The following is a 15,527-nucleotide window of genomic DNA, read 5'->3' on the forward strand; positions in this document are numbered from 1 at the left end:
CCATATACATACAGCCACCAAACCTAGATATATTGGTGAAGCCAAGAAGAAAGGAGCATGATATAGCTGTCTCCTGTTTGGCTTAGCAAGAACAAGACAAATACAGAGGCAAATGCTAGCAGCAAACCATTGAACTGAGAACGGGTTTCCCATTGGAGGAGTTAGAGAAAGGTTTGAAGGAACTGAGGGGGCTTGCAACCCCATAAGAACAATACCAACCAACCACTGCCCAAAGAGTACACATAGGAAGACCCATTTCTCCAGCTGTATATGTAGCAAAGGATGGCCTTGTTGGGCACCAGTGGGAGGAAAAGCCCTTGGTCCTGCCAAGTCTTGACCCCCCCATCCCCCGTGCAGGGGAATGTCAGGATGGGGAGTCAGGAAGAAGAGGTTGGTTGGGGAGGGGGAACACACTCATCAAAGAAGGGGGTGGGGCGATGGGATTGGGTGTTAATAGATGGGAACCTGGGAAAAGGAGTAACATTTGAAATGTAAATAAAAAATATCCAATAAAAAGTAAGAAGAATAGAACACCTCTTCTTCCTGTAAGTTGACTTGGTCATGATGTTCTGTCACAGCAACAGAGAAGTAAGTAATCTACCAGTTAGTAATCTAGATGCGATAGTGAGTGTGTTTCAAGGCTCCACATCCAGGGAGAGTTAATTGCCAGTTGATGGGTGCTAGGGATGGGAAAGTCCATTTTTCTAAGACCTGTGGTCCTATGGTAAATTAACCATAACCCAAAGAACAACTCCACACCCGTGTGCATATGTGCGACACTAATTTGATTTGGTGGGTTATAAAAGTAAAAGAACATGGGAAATTGAGTGAGGGGTATACATGTGATCTAAAACATTTTAGAAAATTAACAAAAAATGAAATTATGATGTAGATTAAAGGTTTTAAAAGCATTCGTGGAAACATATCTACAAGAAAGAGTACATCATTGAACACATATTTCACCTCTCAATCTCTCTCAGTAACGTAGCATTTCTCCTCTTAGAACATGAATTCAGTAGTCCGTAACAGTCCTATTTTCCCGAAATGCAGAATGAATATATACATTATTACATGTCTTTAATATATTAATGAATATAGTAAGTAGTGAATGTGGAAGTGTAAATTAAAAAGTAATTCGTTTATCTTGTTCTAAGTTTGTTTCTATTTCATAATTACTGACAATTTCTCAGCTTCAATAATAAAGTGTATTAGAGTATCTGAATATCATGTAACATCGTCAACAATTTTTTAGATGCATCTTCTAATCTCTTTGTAGGAATAAAGTTCTCATAGCTCTTTTCAAGCCCATAGGAGGAACAATATCAAGCAACCAGACACACACCCCCTCCGAGCTCCCAGGGGCTTAATTACCACCCGAAGAGTACATATGGAGGGACCCATGGATCCATCCACATATGTAGCAGAGGGCGGCCTTGTCTGGCATCCATAGGAGGGGAAGCCCTTGTTCCTGTGAAGCCTCATTTTTCTATTTCCCCCGTGTAGGAGAATGCCAGTGTCTTGAGGTAGTAGGGTAGGAGGAGGAGCATCCTCATAGAAGCATGGGGAAGGGGCACAGGAGAATGGGGGAACCTGGAGAGGGGAAACATTTGATATGTAAATACATAAAATATACAATAAAAATAATAAAATTATTAAGTAAAAAAACCCTATGCGATCCTAACTGTATAATAACTGATGAAAAATTGAGTTTCTGCATCAGAATATCTGTTGGGTATTTGCTGGCATTGGGCTCTACAGTCAAACTTACTATGGTTTATGGTGCTCTTAGGGCTGAGAAGGGTGCCCGTCACATTCCCATCAGCAGTTGTTTTGTGTTGTCAGACTTTTTCCTCTTCCTCGGTATCCCAGACAAAAAATGATGACTTCATTTCATGTCTCCCTTAGGAGTGCGATTAGCTTTGTGTATTGTTACCTATTTTCTACCCAAGTGTAATACGTTGATTATTCCCATGTGCTGTCCTTCCCTTTCTTCTGGTCTTTTGTTAGTTATATGATAAAGCAACACAATTTTCACATACGCTTACAGCACACACCTAAACAGCTTTGTTCTCAATATACCAGTTATGGAATTTTCCTTAATAAGCATTTCAGCTTAGAATCTTACCCTCATTTTTAAACATTTTTTAGTTTCCAGTTTTGTCATGATTAAACATTTTATTATCCATAAAGATTTAGGAAGCCTGGCATGATGCCGCACAATGTAATTTCCACACTGGCAGTCTGGACTAAGAAGATTGCCAGATATTTGGTTGAATTCCAAGGTAGTGTGTGTTACTGTGTGACATCCTATATCAAGTAAACAAAAACAATAAAAAATATCCTTCTGAGCTTCTACCTTTTAAACACATCTATTCTTTACCTATTCTAGGGTGTTTTTAATTGTTGTTGATAGCTAAGACGCCATACTTGTTTGTCTTTTGTCATGTTTCCAGGAGGGGGCAGTATTAACTTCAATAGCATCTCAATATCGAACTAGCAAGTAGATGTTACATATTGTTCATTGTATGGCTCCATGTCAAGCACATTTAAAATATGAATCAGATTTTCATGTAGTTTGTGGGATTTGTTTTCCATATATGTCTTAGTTAGAGTTTCTACTGCTGAGAAAAAACAGTATGGCCAAAATCATGTTGTGAAGGAGAGGGTTTATTTCAGCTTATACTTTGAGGTAACAGCTCAACACTGAGGGGAATTGGGACAAACTCAGAGGCCACAGAGGAGTACTGCTTACTGGCTTAGTACTCATGACTTGCTCTGCCTGCTTTCTTAGTAGAACCTGAAACCATCCCTGGCATAACACTACTAACAAGGGCTGAGCCCTCTCCCATCTATGGCTGATTGGGAAAATTCCCTACAGACTGATTTTATGAGGGTATTTAATTGAGGTTATCTCCTCTCAAATGACTTTAGATTATGACATGTTGACATAAAATTATCCAGGACACTTGTTATTTTATATGTCTCTAATATTAATAATAATGGTGTGTATCTATATAAATGTTTATGTGTTTAAAGCTTCATCGCTTGGGACCAGGGAGATGGCACATTGTTAACAAAAGCCTGATGAGCTGAGTTTCAATTCCAGGAATTAATGCCAAAAGTAGAAAAAGCTGGATATGATAGCAAGTATGTCTAATCCTATAATGTTACAAGGGTCCTATAGCAAGATAGAAAGTGAAGGCAGGAGAATTACCCCACTCAGAATCTCCAGGGCCAGTTATCCTGGTGCACACCACACAGCAGCAGAAATCTGAAAAAAATCATGAGCTCCAGTAACCAGAGGAGAACAGAAACCCACAAGTTCTCCTCTATCCTAAGCAGGTGCCCCAAACTCAGTTTCTGCCTCTGTCTCTCTCATATTCTCTCTCTCTCTCTCTCTCTCTCTCTCTCTCTCTCTCTCTCTCTCTGTCTCTCTCTCATACACACACACACACACACACACACACACACACACACACACACACACACACACCACGATGCCATCCTTTTTGATTCAGAGGAGCGCTAAGCTCTATTCGAAAATAGTCTTTTTATCTTAACATGTCCTTAAATAGCACTAAGATTTTATTTCATTTTCCACACATTTTCTCAGAGAAAAAAAATGCTTGTTTTTTTTTCTTTTTCTCTCCTGTTGTCTGATCTTACTGACTAGAGTCAGGCACTTTTCTTTGCCATGCAATCTGATATTCCGTGTGCCTAGCTATATTTTAAAATATATTTTACTAATTTATATGGAATTCTTTTTGATTCCTTTTCCTGCCATAGTTCATGTGTTGCTTTCTGCTTTTGCTGCTCCTTGACATCTTCTCTACATAAAATGTGTTCATTTCTTGGGTGTGCATGCCTTTAATAATTTAGAATTGTGTTTCATTAATTGCTTGCTTTCACCTGTGGTTTACAACTGAAGTTTTCCATAAATGGAAAGATTTCCTAAGTGAGGATGAAAGTTCTGGTCCACATGGCTTGGTTTGGACTTTCAGCCTTAATTGTATCCTCCTGATCATCCATCCCACGTTCTAAATTTCTCGTCAGTTTTCTTCTTGCACCTGAGGGCCATGTGGTTACTACAGTTGCCCAATTAGCCCATAAAACATCCCTAAACAGCCCTTCACATTCAAACTCACTGCTCTCTATTGTTACACTACAGCAGCAGCAGCAGCAGCAGCAGCAAGTTCTTCCCAGGCACAATAAGGCACAGAGTGACTTTTGCAAACTGCATATGCTTTTATAATCTCTATGCATGCCTCCTGCTTTGTTTCTCTTCATATGCGTGTGTTTATTTTTGTAGTTTTTCACGTACGTGTGTATAGGTACACATATATCTTGGTGCTGGTGAACATGTATGCACTTGGACGCCGGGGTCAAGTTCAGGTTTCATTGCTTGGTTTTGTGTATCTTTCTCTCTTTCTCCGTGTGTGTGTGTGTGTGTGTGTGTGTGTGTGTGTGTGTGTGTGCATGTGTATGCGCGTGCGTGCACGCATGCGTGTGTGCACACTAATGTGAAGGCTAAAGAGGGCTAGAACCGCACTTTGGGTGTCTTCTTTTAAGACTTCCTTCCATAATGTTTTCATGCCTGGTCTCTCTGTGAATTGGAAGTTTAGCAATCTGACTAGGCTGTGAGCCAGGTCCACCTGCTTCCACTCCCAGTTTGGTCAACAGTTTGCACAGACATGCCTGGCTTTTTATGTTGGTGCTAGTAAATACCTGTTTGTACAAGTGAGTGCTGGCATTCACCTGTCCTCCCCTAGAATATTTTTTGAGACAGCGTGTCTCACTGTCTTAGATTTCAGAAATTAGTGAGCACAGAGATACTTCTCTCTCTGTTCCTCTAGCTTTGGGATTACAAGCAGTTACTCCTACATCCAGATTTTTCTATATTATGTATATTAGAGATCAATGTGAGGTTTTTGTATGTGCACGGCATACAGTTTACTGGGTGTGTTTTCTCCCGTGTCTCTCCTGCCTTTTGTCTCTGTCATTCAATTGTGTATATTTTACTACTTTGCCTGGCATATTACTCTGTTTTCTTTCTTGCTACACTTGAAGTCACAAGAGCAGCCATCTTGGTCTGCTTCTTATGCTTGGTTTGCTGCTGTTGTATCTCATCCAGCTAAGATATCAGATATACAGAAAGCACTCGGTATTTTCAGACATTGTGTACAGATTTGAATGCGTAGTGAGTATAGGATGCTGTTCTCTTGCCTTCTAATATTACTTGTTACTGTGGATCATTGAAAAACTAGTTGAGATCCTTGCACAAATGAATATGTACTTTACCTGTTGTTTGGTTTGAATGAGGACTGTCCCCCATGGTCACAGGGGTCTGACTACTTCATCCTCAGTTGGTACGATATTTGGGGAGGTCTGTGTATAACAGCCTTGCTATAGGAACAATGTTACTGAGGCCAGACTTTGAAAGCCTCCAGTCATTTCTATTGTCTTAGCCCTCTGGACCCTTAAGCCAGGCAAGCCCTCTATTCCTCATGTTGCCTTTGATGGAGGGATTTTATCACAGCAACAGACAAAGCAACTCTACCTGTCCCACATTCGCTTTCCCAAAGTCTTGAGTCACAGTACACTGCTTCAAGACAATGCCTAGATTTTCTTTAGATATAATAGCTTATGAAACCAAATCCTTAAAAACACATGCTGAACATTTGAAGCTTGCCGTTTTGAGTCTGCACGCACTCCCTTTTCCTGTCAGCGATATTCTAATCTTTGCTTATGTTCCTTTTTGCTTTTCTTTCTCATGGCTGACTAGATGCTAAGCAGCAGCTTCTGCTTTCTTTTGTGCTGTTCCCAATGCACACTTGATTTTTGGAGATGCAGTTCTCTCTTTTGTGCTTATTCCCCAACTTCTGCATCCTGCGGCTCATCTCTTCCGGTTAACATGACACTTCTTACTCATGCTCTTTTTGTAAAGCAAGTCTTTCAGGCCTCGTTGTGGCCCTGTGTTTGCTCCTACTCACATCTGTTCTGTGGTGATATTTTTCTGCCGACACTTAGTCATCACGCGTTTGCTTCTGTTCATTTTCCTCTTTCTTGTAGCATCTTTGTATGGATCCTGTGCTGTCTAGTTTTGACAACTTCTTGTCTCTGGATAGTTTGGATAGGATGGGATCTTACAGGAGCAGCTGCTTTCACAATGTCTAGATAATGCCAGAACCAGTTTTCTGATGTTGTCACCAACAGACCTATCCTGGTGAAACTGTTGGGTAGCATAATTTTTAATAACGTGTATGATTATATCAAATTTGAGCCTTACTTCTCCCCAGAAAGCATAGACCCACAGCAGTAAAACCATTTCCAGCTCATCCTTCTCACTTCTCCTCTCACCAGGGAGGGTGACCTGAATCCACTTGCACTATCTGAAACCTGAAACCTTCCACTACAGCAGTCTTATGGTTGGAGTGAGGGACTTCCTGCTGGCAAGTCTGTGTATGCAATTCTAGCATTCCCGCAATTGAATGGCTGATTTACCCTTTATGCATTCAATTTCCTTTGAAACAACATTCTTCTGAGTAGTTAGAGATGGACTTAGAGACAGAGGGTGAGACCTAGCCAGGGAAGATGAATTACACCCAGTATTTACAGGGTGACCACAGGTGACATTGGTTGAGCTGCAGAATAAAGCAGAGAGAAACTTGGGAAAGAAAACAATAGGCTCTGATTGCTCGGTTGCTAGAAAGTTCTTGAACTAGCCTCTCTAGAACTCCAGTGCCTCCTGAACAGTGAAGGGGAAATCCTGTGAGGAAGATGACTTGGAATCTCGTACTGTATGTAATTAATTACAGAACGCGAATTCAGATCACACTGATAATGAAAGTATGTATTAGTAATAAGTCAGAAGGTAGTCAGGTCTACTGTGGAGTCTCATGCACAAGATGGGGTCTGTGTGAAAATCCAGGAGAGACACTACAAGGACTTAGCTTCTCTGAAAGAAATGTCGAGGTGGATTTTTTCCATTGAGCCATTTTAATGTTTTAATATTTTTATCTCTACATAAAACTCTCACTATATTTAATTCATATAACATAAAACTACTTTATATTTGATGGCAAACTGGGGAAAGAGTAAAGCATTGTTATAGCCTCAAGTTCATTCATGATTTTTAATTGTCATTGCAGGTGAGAACACCCTGACCTTTCCACCACATACAATGAAAACACTCCAAGGTACACCTTGATCCCTCCAATTATGAATTTTGTAATAGAAAAAAAGCAGAGCATATACAAACACACACACACACACACACACACACACACACATATATATATATATTTATATATATATATATATATATGATGCTTCCAAGTCTAATGATATTATTTGGGAACCTAATTAATTAATTCAGCCAAACACTAACTGAGGTCCACTATGAGTATAGAAAAAGTACTTATAGGGAAAAAAGTGAAAGCCAGAGACTATTAACCCTCATGGAATTTCAACAGAAGATGAATGTTTCTCACTCTGATAGATGTAAAGAAGGAAATAAACACTAATAGGGGAAATCCATTCTTTTATAACATTTAAGACTGAGAAGCAAATGCACATCATCACAGAATAAGGGTCATTTGGGTGACCATAGAGCAGCGGGAAATGGGAGTATCATCCTGTCTAGTAGATGCTAAAATATCATAAGAAACTCAGCATTCTGCATACCTCCGCCTAAAACCCTGGTTCTCACCCTGTCGGGTGTGACTCCTTTGGTGACTACTTTGTGTGAATCGTGCTTTCATTGGGGTCACCTAAGGTCATCAGAAAACACAGATAGTTGCAATTACAATTTGTAACAGTTGCAAATTGATGTGCTATGAAGCAACAAATGTCATTTTGTGGTTGGGGTTCACCACAGCATGAGGAATAGAATTAAAGGGTGACACCATTAGGCAGTTTGAGAACCACTGCCCTGAAAGGACATATAAAAACACTATCTTTTCTGTGTTCAATTTTTTTGAGTGTATAGACAGATAAGTTGTCCTTAATGTTTGTGGGATTTCATTAAAATATTTGTAATTATTTTTCAAATGTACACTACTATCTCAAGACTTCAGGCAAACTACATTTTGCTACATTTCCAAAACTGCTTTCAAGCTCCTGGACTCACGTGATCTTCCTACCTCAGTCTCTAAAGTAGCTATGATTACAAGCATGTACGATCATGCTGAGTTTAGCATTTTGAAAAATATTAAAAGAACATGAAAGTTCATATTTATGGGGAACAATAAATTATACCACTAAGTATTTTGATTGCTAAGGTTCTTTGGTATTACCTAACATCTCCAAAGTCCTGTCCGGATTATCTTGTAAATTTAACTGCATATGTACCTAAGAATGGACACAGCCAGTACAGAGGTTTATTTCTAGTTCTAGGCAAGATTCTCCTCTTTAAGGAAAGTCTCATGTGTGAATTAATTTAAAATCACCATATACCAAAAGAGGATATTGCTTGAGGAGAACTGAGAACTAGGATTTGCTGTGACTAAAAACCAGAAAACAAAGAACACCACACCACCTGCTAAAAGAGCAGACTAACCTAGTCATTATATTAATGGCTGACTAGAGCATTGAGCACATTAATACTCTGTCATACCAGTTTGAAAAATTGTTAGAAAGATAAACATGTACATTTCTTCTGAGTACTCAAAGATCACACTGGTTGTTCTCTGTGCATCACTGAAAATTTAATGAGATGTCATATTTCTTGTTTTATATTTAAGACAGTGGAAGCTCATATCATATTTAAGGCATAAAATCCTTTGTCCTAGTCACAGGGCTACTCGGCAGTGGGCTCTGTGCTCTATCCTAGGCTCTGCATCTTGCCCTTAGTCTGATTAAACGAAGCCACTTTGCTATTTTGTTTCTGTTCCCACTTCCAGATGTTTTTCATCCATGAAGACAAAAGTAGGTTCTTTGTTTCCTCAAAGTGAGAGTTACCTAAGAAAGCTCTGGTGCTCCTCTCGCATCTGCGAGGCAGTTCCCTCTCTCTTTCATCTATCTATCTATCTATCTATCTATCTATCTATCTATCTATCTATCTATCTATCTATCTATCCATCTATCTTCTATCTATCTATCCATCTATCTTCTATCTATCTATCTATCTATCTTCTATCTATCTTCTATCTATCTATCTATCTATCTATCTATCTATCTATCTATCTATCTATCTATCTATCTATCATTCCAGTCAGTGAGTTAAAACTTTGTAATATAATTATAAGTGGATGAAGTGAAAAGACTCTATATTTGCACAACCTGTAAAATTGGAACAACCTTAAAGGAGTCTCCAGAGTCAATGGGGCTAAACCTCAGTTAACACCAATTATTCCCAGTCAGTGTGTTTCCACACAAATGATATACTAATATGATTAAATGTCCCACCACTTTGTTTAGTAACTATATCTCAAATACAATGGAGTGAGAGACAGATGTTCGGAGGGGGGAGGGAGGGAGGAAGGGAGAGGGAGAGAAAGAGAGAGAGAGAGAGAGAGAGAGAGAGAGAGAGAGAGAGAGAGAGGAGAATTTACAGATAAATATGTCAAACTATAAGTGATGGACTATATGCTCTTTTTCTCCCTGCACGTTACAGAATTATTTCAAAGAAAACTAGCATCTGCACTTTCCAAGTCTACCAAAGAACTGATCTTCAGTTACTATAACCAGGATGATGTACACATTTCTTTGACTTCTGTTTGTATAAGCTCCCATGCATGTTTAACCGTGATTTCACCTATTCATGTGCAACTGTATATGAAATGCAGCTCTCATTTCATGGCTTTGTGCATACGGGATTAGCAGGAGTGTAAAGGAGGATATAGAAGGCCAGAACCACTGCACACTTCAGTCTCAATTTTTGCGGACAGTGCATACTTGCAGCTATGCTTTTATGAAAGATTGAGTATGTGATCACATAAATCTATTATGCTTAATATTTTGGTATCTATATCTATATCTATACCTATACCTATACCTATATCTCTCTCTATCTATCTATCTATCTATCTATCTATCTATCTATCTATCTATCTATCTATCTGCAGAAAAGCATGAGTGTCTCATGTGTTAGATTCCTGATTCGTGATTATGCCTGAAAGTTCAAGAACAGACATACATTTATACTGGTACGAGTGTACATTCATGTGTCCTCTATCAGTCTGGGGAGTATAAAGAAGGGGTCTATCAGCAGTGTCGTAGAATGACAGAGGGTTACTGGAGGGGCTGTTTCTTAACAGCTATACATCATTGCCATTGTGGAGGCTGTTTCTAGCATCTCTGACAATGTGTCATGCTGTTGTTGTCATAGTTGTGTCTGCTAGGTCTGACAAAGTGAAATTTCTAAACAAGTCCAGACCTCCAGCACTTGATCCTGTGTTCACAAGGTGATAGAAGATGAACGATTTTAGAGAAAAGAATTGCATGTCTGTTGGTACCTTATATAGTGGCTGCTGATGAGCTAATATGTAACACAGTTGGCGTGGGATAATGACTGAGAACAAGCTGGGATTAGAAACTGGCTAGCCAGTGACAGGCCAAGGAGGTAAGTTGAAGATAAGAGGCAGCTGAGGCCATTCCCATAGATTTGGTTCTCACACATTTCCAGGCTTTCTCTCCAAAAACTATAATCTTAGAACTGAGCAAAACACCATCTAACATAACGTACTCTTTAGGTTTTAGGAACTGGAAGTCGAGGGATATAGTCTAGGATAAAACACGAGGTTATAATTCAACCAAATAGAATGTAACTTTTTTCTATTTTAGAATTTAGGTTTTTATCTATTCTGATAGTCTCTATTCTTTTTCTATTCATGTGTATTTAAAGATCCTGTCTCAATAAACTACAGAGTACAACTGTTGGTTTAGCATTCCATTGAAGAAGAGAAGAAATACAATGAAGTGGAGGTCTTCATGTGTACCTATTTCCTTTCCTACATTAGGGCTTGAATTATCCCATCTAACACCCATGGGTTCACTTTTTAACTTTCTTTCTCTCAACCAGTAGTTTGAATTACAGGCTTAGCTCACAATATTCCTCTAACTAGCAGGTACTTTTAATTCCCTCCTTATCCATTACATGCAGTTTAGTTGAGCACCAGTTTTTCTTAACTGAACCTATAAGTAAACAAATTTAATAAGCTGTGTGTCTGCTTATGTTCATGCAATTTGCAGCAAGGGGAAAAGGAAATTTATAATAGGCACAATGATTAAAGTAAACCATGTTTTATAGCTCTCAAAATTACTTGTGATAAACAATAATTACTAATTTCCTATAGATATGATGATACAGACTTAAGGCTAGTGGGATGATGTTTGTAGATAGGAAAATATTTCTTTAAGCAGAAATATGAAACTATTTCATGAAATAACCAGTTTTGTATATGGTAACCTAAAATGGTAAGAGCCTTTAAAGGGACCAGGCTGTTCCTCTTAAAGGTGAATTTGTGACATTTGGTGAGATTGTCTTCTGAGATATGCATGTCACTGTCAACACTGTGTAACTGACAGCTTTGCATTTCTGAGAGGAGATTGACACACTATCTAATATTGAGAATGTTCCTATTCCAAGTCACTTTAAATAGAGTCCCAGTTTGATTAGCATGTATCCTGAAGAGGCCACGCTTCTTTTACTAATCAAATGTATGTTTCCTACTCAGAGTTTCTCCATTCTTGCCAGAATTTAGAGACAATTTGGCATGTCCCAATTCTCCTTCGAATAGATCTACCAAGTCAAATCTGATGCAAACTCCTGCAAGGGAGTGCTCTCTAACGCAAGTGCTGATAGCAAAGAAGAATATTTGAGTCATTTACATTTAGAATTGTTTCTCTTGTTTTCAAAACCTTACGAACTCTTCCACTCATGGTCACAATGAGGAACTGTAGAAGAATCATGAAGCTATTCACTGAATTTAGATTTGCAACCTATGGCTCTGACTAAATAGACCTTCCCATTTTACTTCTAGGGTCCACAAATCTATGACTTTTGCACTTTTGCTTTTGCTTTTTTTTTTTTTTGAGTCAACCATGAGAGCATGTATATATATGCTATCTTAAACTCCAAAGGCAGAAAACAGAAAAACCTTGGAGCTAAAGTCCTATTTTAAAGTAAGCCATTGGCTTGTCTGGAGTGATACCTCTGAATTGCCTCTTTGGGAAAATAGGATGTGGAACATTAACTAGAAAATCAAAGACCAGGACATTATTTTTCCATCAAGGATAAGGTCAAGAATATGTGTTAAGCTTGGTTAAGATGCCAAGACTTCTTTTTGAGGACTTTTCCATACTTCTTTTTACACACACACACACACACACACACACACACACACACACACACACACAATTATGATGTACCAGGTAAGGTCATATTTGTGGAAGTGAAAATATTGACGTCATTGCTATCCAGCTTGACTTTGTGACATGCATAGATGTCTAAGATAGAATGTAAATTCTATCTTAGAATTGGACATAATGTCATGCAATCCTGGCTCGACAGTCAGATAAAGAACTTGTGAGAAAGCTCATCACAAAATAGTGACATAAGGGCTAGTTTTATAAAGAGAGAGGACTAATGCTGGTATCTAGAACTGTCTTTGCATAGACTTCTAGGTCTTTTCTGTTTTTTCAAACACAGTATGTATACATTGTTTTTGTTTCCATGTTAAGGGAACTATGGTTATGATCTAGTCTTATAATGTAAACCATGTACAGCCTATATTTGGAGGGGAGAGAGATGTCTCAGCAGTTAAGAGCACTTGTTGGTCTTGTAGAGAACTGGGTTTTACTTTGCAGAAGACAAAGAGCGGCTCACAGCTATTTACCTCTAACTCCAGTTCCAGCGGTTCTAAAGTCCTCTTCTGACTTTTGTGGGCATTAAGTACACACATGGAATACCTGCATGTGTTCAAGCAAAAACACAGATGCACACACTATGTAGAGTAAATTAAACTTTTGAAATAAATTAATTAAATCTGTATTTCAGTGGTCTTAGATTTCAGGAAGTTGTTTTCCTGGATGTTTCTTGATGGTTGAGAGTGGGTTCCTTAAACTCTCCCTGCAGCCACAGGACAAACCCTGCCACTAGGAATTTGGGCAAAGTGACATCAGTACAAGTTATAGACTGTTAGAGGTGAGTAGACGTGCCTCTGTCCTTCCCAAGTCCACCAAACATGATGTGTACCTATGTTACATTTTTAAATAAAAATTAAATATTTTCAACTTCTGTTTGATAATAAACTCAGAGTAACAACTCTTAACATGTAATTTGAAGTATCAGTTCAAACAAGACCAATTACATCATATTTAAGACCAATTGTACCAGCATCTGTAGATGAAAGCCAGGAAATATGCTTTCTCACATGTTCTTTATCTGGCTGTGGAACCAGGATTCCATGACATTGTGCTCAGCTTTTGATATTCTACCTTAGACACAGATACATGTCCATGTCAAAAACTCAACTCAAACTAGAATATTCTATCAATGAAGTTAATCTTTTCCCTTCCATAATAGTGACCTGACCTGCTGCATCATAATTATGAATATGTTTGTGTATGTATGTATATATGTGTACATGTATGTGTATTCATGGGTAATGTTAGGTACATATACATGTCCATGCATAAGCCTTTGTAGAGGCCAACTGTTGACACTGGGTATCTTTTTCAAGAGCCGTCCATCTTATAGGTTGAGGCAGCATCTCTCACTTAAACCCAGGGATAAGCAGCTGAGCTAGCAGATCTAGGCAGCTTGCCATGGGAATTCTCTATACCTCCCTTCCAAGTGCTTGGGCTACAAATGGGGCACATTGTCCACTTGGTATTTGTATGGGTGCTGGAGACACAAAATCAGTGAGCTGTCTCCTCAGCCCCTTCAGTCCTAATGTTTAAGCTCTTAACATAAAAGTATAAAAATAAGATCTCTTTAAAATAACAATGAAACATTGAGTCCTGTTTTTAATTCAGTGTTCTGCTCAAAAAATATTAAGTTGATGCTCATACAGTGCATACGTGCACACAGGGTAGAATCATTTCCCATTCTTCTTCATTATTCTCTGGTTAATTGGAGATACAAATGAGTACCTGAAAGAATGTTGTTCTTCCAGATGATACATGCCTCATGATTTCTAGAAGCCTCTTCTGCCTAGACACAGCCTCAGTGGTGCCCTCCCTTACTCTCAGCACCTATTTGAGAGAACAATCATTTTCACCTTTTTTTTTTACTTCATGAATTTTACTGTGTGGAGACTTGATGTGACTACCTGACAGATGGACAAGGACTTGGGGTACTTTATTTCTCCCCTTTGGCATGAGGCCACACAATGCTGATGTGTTAGAAATGTCAGTGAGCCAGGAGATAGTGTGTCATTTATAGAAATCTTTCAAAGTAAAGATGTATTGTGGGACAGCAACTTGTCTTTCTCGCATAACAGATCACTAGAAGGAAAGAATGTCATAACCATTGCATTTTTAAGTATCTAGTGAAAGTTAGATATTGAGGGATCACCTATACTTTTGGGACTTCAGATTTTTTCCATTGGGAAAACCCAGCAATACATGCTTAAAGCCTTTATTTGTCACATAGAAGTTAACAAATCTTATTGACGTTACAAGGCCATCAAGAGGATAAAGACATTCATCATCTTATAATATTACTGTGAAAATTAGTTGAGGTGATGTGTCATTTCTCTGTACATATATTTGGTTGTGTAATCTCAACAAATGAAGCTTGATATCATTATTTTTTAGCCAAATACAAATACACATAGTCTCCAAGCTCAAAATTAATATATAAAGTTTCAAGTTGATCTTACCTATTTTTTTCTTTTGGTAAAGGTTGAATATAACAGCATCTATCATGATGTAATCTGAATTATTTCTTTGTTCTAATTCGTTAGTGTCATTTTTCTCGCTAACTTTCCTTCTCCTCAATTACATAGACTAGACTTGGATTTTAATGGTATTATGTGCTTCTAAAAATACTTCGTGTTGTGGAGAACATGGGAGAGTACACATAACTGTCTACCTGCAATAAAGTTGTGACGTCCAACACCTCAGGTTCAACTATTCCTAGTGAATACATGTAGCCTTGGCTACACCTATGCTTCTTGTTTTATTTTATTTTAGTTTTTTGGTACAGCTTTCTTGTTCTGCTGTATGAATTTTTCAGCATTTAAATCCCATTATATATAGTGTGAGACACACTGATATTTATGTCTAATTTTAAAGTGAGTTCTAACACAAAGAACAGTTTGGTGTGCCAGAAATAAGAGTACACCACTGCCATTGTATGTTTGAAACTGGCCTGAACAATGGGAGTAGGAGTCCAAACCAATCAGAAAATTCTCCATTTGCTTCCAGAAATGTGCGTTCCAGCTGTGAGTCTCTGGTGTGAGAGTGTAACTTTTCTGCCAAACTAAAATTGAAATCGCAATTTGGCAAACACAGCTGGTAAAGTTCATTGCAGTAATGAATAACACCCAGGCAGTCAAGTGAGCTATGATGTCCAGACTTGT

This window comes from Rattus norvegicus, chromosome 14 (genome assembly GCF_036323735.1).
Source record: "Rattus norvegicus strain BN/NHsdMcwi chromosome 14, GRCr8, whole genome shotgun sequence".
Taxonomy (NCBI): Eukaryota; Metazoa; Chordata; class Mammalia; order Rodentia; family Muridae; genus Rattus; species Rattus norvegicus.